The sequence below is a fragment of the Amblyomma maculatum genome, chromosome 5 (assembly GCF_055883805.1).
Source record: "Amblyomma maculatum isolate TAMU_Amacu chromosome 5, ASM5588380v1, whole genome shotgun sequence".
Classification (NCBI taxonomy): domain Eukaryota; kingdom Metazoa; phylum Arthropoda; class Arachnida; order Ixodida; family Ixodidae; genus Amblyomma; species Amblyomma maculatum.
The window spans coordinates 99,673,326-99,679,539 of record NC_139348.1 but is presented as its reverse complement, the minus strand read 5'-3'; the positions used below and the strand labels follow the sequence as shown (position 1 = coordinate 99,679,539).

General features: G+C 44.2%; 1 long non-coding RNA gene across 1 annotated transcript; it reads right to left on the bottom strand.

Moving 5' to 3' along the window:
• Positions 1-3,201: 3,201 nt before the first annotated feature.
• Positions 3,202-5,799, bottom strand: LOC146189009 (uncharacterized). Its single transcript, XR_014707263.1, has 3 exons — positions 5,705-5,799; positions 4,324-4,381; positions 3,202-3,351 (listed from the first exon to the last, which is right to left on the bottom strand). It is a non-coding gene; the product is annotated as an uncharacterized LOC146189009 (long non-coding RNA).
• Between the last annotated feature and the right edge of the window lie 415 nt (positions 5,800-6,214).

Sequence of the window (6,214 nt, the reverse complement as noted above, 5' to 3'; positions counted from 1 at the left end):
TCGTTTTCGCGTGCTACTAAAAGGCTTCAACGACGACTTACGCGTGCTAAATGAGAAGGTGAATAGTTTTAAAGACGTTTGGGCCAATCCCAGCATCTGCTGTAGACCCTCAGTGCATATCGGCGCCTCATTCATGCTGGAGCCCTGTGCAACCGCGCAGGTCGTCTACCCCAAAGGACAGCACTGAAAGCGCACAAAAAGCGTCCTCGGTCCGGCTAAGGAAGCAAACAAGGGTTGTCACTTCTAAAGCAATGGTTTAAAAGAACTAGTAGACGGCCGGGCTAGATGGTTTCCAGCTTCGGACGGCATTCTTAGCGCAAAAACATACACATGCACAAGAGAGAAAAAGAAGCACACGGGACAGGCGCTACTACATCTGGTTTATTTCACTGAAAAGACCTAAAATATATAGCAATGACCACACACGCGTAGATCAACCAAACACGCCCCCCTTTCACCGAAACCGCTCAAGAAATCACATTTCTGCCCCCAACAGAGCGACAGACGTGTCACTAATACACTTCTCCCCCCTCTTTCTTATTTACAATGCTTCAAGCAGTTCACGCACCTTCTTGTCAACGCTTCTGCCTAGAATCTGTATCTTGTTCCTGTCCCGTGTACGCGCCTGTCCCGTGTCCTTCCTTTTCTCTCGTGTGCGTGTGTATCTCTTTGCGCAAAGAATGCCATCTGATTCTAAAGCAATGTACACTGCGATTGTTGCTTACCAGCAGGATGAAACAAGCAACTTTCAAACAGCGGTTCGTCGTGCCGCTATCGGACGTACTGAAGAGCAGAATACGGGAGTCCGGCATTATAGCTTACTGTGACCGCAAGGTTGTGGCTGTACGTGTCCGCCATGCGCTGTTTGTCCAGTTGAGCAGTGTTCGGCAATGAAGAAATTTGTCGGGATCAACAGATACGCTACAGTGCGATGCGAAATCACATGAGCCATTTTAAAGGGATCCACGTTTGAACGAATCGCACTGCCGCGTGGTCGACCCACATGAACGGCATTGTCCTCCGTGTAGCGGCCACCGATGCAAGCGAGGATCTGCAAGACGAAGCAAGCTAATTTCAAACATCCATTCGCTATGCCGGAAATTGGACCCTCTGAGCTGAGGCATAAACCTGAGCTCTCTATGCTTGCGGCTCACAGTTAATTCCGTCTTTGTGACGCATGTTCATCAATAGCCTACAGTCAGTCAATAGCCATTGTGTGTCATATGAAATAAAGCTTGTACATGTCTCCTTATTTTCAGTATTTTCGTGTATACCACATCCTATATCTCACTACCCCTACAATACGTTAGAATATGACCTTCGATAAACATTTCACATTTAGGCTAGTGTTATATATGTGCGAATTCGCGATAGAAGTTTAGCAATGCGAAATAAAAGACTGACTTGAAATGTGATGTTGTGATAGACCTGCAGTCCTTCGAAATATTGGATGAGTATGAAAGAATATGCAACAAAACAGCATTAATTACCACAAAGGCTTCTTGCTACGCATTTACTGCTTCATTAAAAGTGCACATCATGCGAAACTGATCGCAATTTCAGTTGTCAGAGCAGCCAGTTGAATAACATAATATAGCAGGACGATGCACATCACCGAGTTCACTCAAATGTTGCGTCAACAATCAAATGACTTGATCTTCGTCATCAAGGCAGGTGTCTTGTGCACCTCCTGGTGAAGGCTCGAAGTGGGTACGAGATTTGCACGGCTTCGGGGGCAGTTTTCATACACGTGAAATATTTTACACTGCGTCCCAAATGAAGGCTCAATGAAGTCGTCACGATGCATCGTTAATTGCGAGGTTGATGCCCGCGTGCTCGGTTAGAGAAGCATGGTAGGGGGCCCATTGTGATTCATAATGATTTGGTGCTTCCGTAAGTGCGATCCGCTAACGCGTCAAAACCATTCGAAAAGGTGGTCCAGAACTCTTGAGAAGATGGCATGCTTTCATCTGCGCTTGGGAAAGCGCGTGGTTTACGTCGACCTCTAAACAGTGACAGGCCTCCAATGTCAAATAAACCTTGAGATTATGACTGTTTCTAATATCCAGGCGCCTGTAATAGGGACACCAAGAGTCCCACTGCTCAGGTGTTGCTTCGACCGCGAAAATTTGTCAACAGATAATGTGCTTCGGTACTCTGCTATCTTTTATTGCGAAAGCAAGACTAGTCTAGGTTTCGAGCATTCAGCTTAGCGCGGCCGGTAGCCACGTCTTACCCACGTGACGCTGTGACATCACACCCCACGTGACGCTAGGGTGAGAGCTGGGCACTATAGCTGGGCTACCAACTCAAGCGGTCGGCAGGAGCTGCCAACTTGGGTCTCTCGTTTCACATGGGACGGTTATGTTAGAATCAGCATGTTAGGACCCTGGCATTCACGTTACCCCTGTAGGCCACTAAGGCACGTTTATACGGCTTGGTTAAAGCGGGGCTTTATATATGGGCTGAGGAAGAAGAAAAAGAGAATAAGAAGAACGCTCAGTCACCCGTAGCTAATGCTTTCGCTCAGTATTTGATTCAGCAGCCTTGAAATCTTGTAATTTTTTTAAATGAGGCTTTCGTATCCGGTCACGGACCAACCTGTTTGTAGAAAACTTAATCGAGAGGGAATTAGAGGAAAACAGTTTTTAATATGCTTGAAAAATCTTATTGGGTTGTTTGCGCTGACAGAGCTCGTGACAGTTCTTCAGCCTCCGTTGCAAATTGAGCACCCAGTGCGGCAGCAGCGTCAATGAAAGCGACACTGTCAGAACTTGACCTAGACAATGATCTCCGGTTCTCATCGTTAAGACTAGGCTCTGGCACCTACGTTGGTCTTCGACACCAATAGTATTGATAAGTTTTGCTGTGCCATGCGTCGGCAGCGGTTGGTCACTTCACCATGTCAGGAAAGTTCAAGACCAGTTGCCAATGTCGCCAAGGTACTACACGTTTATTTGGCATAGGCAGGGACACAGCAGAAAGCGGGAAAGCTACTTGTCTAATGATTCAGAAAGGGCGGTTCTAGAAACGTGACACTAGGCTGGAGTCTTCGTCAGTCTTCTGTAATGTCCGGTATTCGGAACGAGGGACATAACAGAAAGCAGCAGCAGCGTTTTATGGACTGTTTATTTCCAAAACAGAGGGAGGGCATGTCGTTTCGAGAGAATAGAGGTGCCATGTTGGACAGCACATGCCGTCGGAAGACCAGAACAGGGTCTTGGCCGGGATACCAGACTTAGGATATGGAATCCTACATAGTGTCAACATGGTCCACTCTTGCTTCGAATTCAGGGGAGCTCCGCTCTTCGCCCCAGTACGATGCCCCCACGAGTGATTGCAGCAGCACCGCTGAAAGAATAAAAAAAAGTCTGTTTTGTGCCGGGCCACTGCATTCTGCTTCTAATGTCTTTGATACTAAATACATATCATGTATGAAGTTATTTCAGTTACACAGAATACAGCAAGCACAGACTAGGTTGCAGCCCAACAGGAGAGAGCAATGGTATTTCCAACTTACAGGGGTCATCGCTCTTCCCGAATAAGTTGCATAAATAAGAAAAATAGCGATTTTCTAATAAATTATGTCGTACTATGAGCTAACTAGTACCATTTAACTAGTGTTAGGAAGATGCAAATGAAGCGCAGAAAGTTCTTTTGGGGCGAAAATGTTTATTCAAGAGAAATCCCTTCAGAAAATGAATCCACGTTACTCAACATTACGAAGCAAATGAGATGACTGCATGTTGTGTTTAACTTGTTTTAGAATGCACCTAACTGCCACTAAGTTTTCCTTAACTGCCAAATTTCCTTTCATAATGCTGGGAACCGCAGTTTGTTGCTCTTCATAATAACAAATGTTTGTGGCAAACATGATGCATCAGGCTTAACTCGCTTTGCTTTGCGTGGCAATCTCACTAGAATCACAAGACGGTTCTTCATAATGGTAGAAATTGCCAATAAGCGCTTCGTCTGCCGCCTAATTGGGTACGCAGCATGCGCTACCCATTTTTTGTACTCTGTGCGTTTTTTATATTTGCATTCTAATATCACACACTCAAAAATGTGCAACCTTATTTGGCCTCGGTAATTTTTTCCTTTCAAGCAGTTCGTAAATTTAGGTTATTGCGTGTTCAGAAATAACCCTGTTCGACGACTAGCTCTGTTTCATGCGATTTTGGCTGGGGAAGGAGGGATTTTCAAGCAGCTTTATTTCCAGCAAGCTCCTTTTGCGACTATGCAGAGAGTTCTTCTGGTTTTATTCGAGTAAACTCGGGTAAATAACACTCATAGTTTAAACGTTAACATGTCTCAGATACATACCTGACAGCAATGCACCCACAAATATGTATCCTGAAAGGCCTGCCATGGCAATCAAGTCCTGTAAGAAAAAAAGATCAAAACTTATATTCGTGATACTTCATAATCCTGTGCATGCAGCTAACTATACCAATACAGACATCATTAGCTTTTTATCTGAACCGCTCATAAAGAAGAGTACGTTAGGCCAAACCTTCAAGTGGCCGCATAGCTGTAGTTATGCAGAAAGATTTTACTCTATCAGACATGATTATGTTTATATCCGTGCAGTATATTTACAACAGCAATTGTCCAATACTTGCATTAAATATGAAATCAGGGCAACAGTTATGTATTTAAAAAGCAAAAACAATCCGACAGCTTCAATAGGATGTTTTGAAATGATGATAATTAGATTCGCCACGTTTTCTGTTGGACTGGGAATTCTAAACTTCGCCAGGGCGAGATATGAAGGCGAAGGTTTTTTTATTGTCAACACCTGATGATTGACATTTACATTCATGATGATGTTGGCTATTCTTCTCAAAATACATGAGCAAAAAACAGGTCAGGCAGATTTCTCGCTACGTTGTTCTACTGTGTGCTAATGGCATCAATGTGTAACTATAGGTAAAATTTGGTTATCTTAGTGTGGCATTATGAGCTAGACATTGCAGCAAGAAAGAGGGCCTTGACTTAAAGCACTGGTAGAGCTAAGCTAAGTGGGTTATCGTATCATTCCCCGTGAGTACATGCAGGTCTGCTGCCCAGCCAGCAAGGACTCGCGGTCAACGTTGATGGACCGATTCAGAGAAGTCTTTCAGGTAATTGTAGCCATAAGGAGGGACGGCGGTTGCGAGTAGAATGTGACGCAACATCAGGGTTCGGTAAGACTGTTGGGTCTTAGCGGGCAACTGGCGGTATTGCTTTTTATCTGTGAAGCGAAAATCGCCAAACGCCTAGTGCGCAGCCTTCGGTTATCGGTCGTGCTCCCATCAGGAGACTGGCGGATCATTGTTGGAAAAGGTAAGACAGCATTGACACCTTTAAGGGTGCACCGCTTTTAGAATTAAATGAATAAGCTGGCCACATATGGCCAGACGGCTGAATTGAAATTTGCTATAGCGCGAGGCATCGCAATGCTACTGCTGTATATAATGTGCATTGATTCGCGAGCCGTTCCTCACACTCTCGCTGAGGAACGGCTTCTACCTTAAACCTGAAGAAATGTATTCTTACACTGCAAAATGTCGGTCACATTGCACCAATCATCAATGTCAATGAGCCGGCTCCAGCGGCACTAATTTCTCTTAGCTGGGCATCTTTGCGCGATAGGTTTGTTGCATGTTATGAAAGAAACTATTCTGATCGAGAAGGAAAGATTATACATAGTAGTAAGACTTACCCCTAGGGTGGTGGCGTTTCTTCCTGGCTTCACACAAGAACTGTGTACTGGACTGCTTTCTGCGCTGCTCAGTTTATATACCGAAAAAACCTGGGCTGAGGCACGTGATTGGAATGAAAAAAGGAAGTTTAATTAAATTGATTTACTGACACTGCAAGGCATGATTGTATTCGTGGAAGTAAAAAGAGGCTTGCAAATTGAAAATAGGGCATTGTGAAATCTATTTCGATCTACTGCCGCTTTGACTTTTGAAAATAAGATGTCATGCTTTACAAATAAATTTGTTTTGCAGAAGCAGCCGCCAGTCCACTCTTGTCCGTTACAAATGAGTCTGTTTCATTGTTTTAATTCATCAGGATAAAGACAGAGGCATTCTTTTGCAAACTCAGTTTTAAAATCGTACACAATTAACGGAACTATGGTAGAGTCTGAGCATACGGATCAATGATTGATACTTCTCTGCGATTTCCTTCCAAAATGATTGGCAATTTTATTTTTCTTGAATATCTT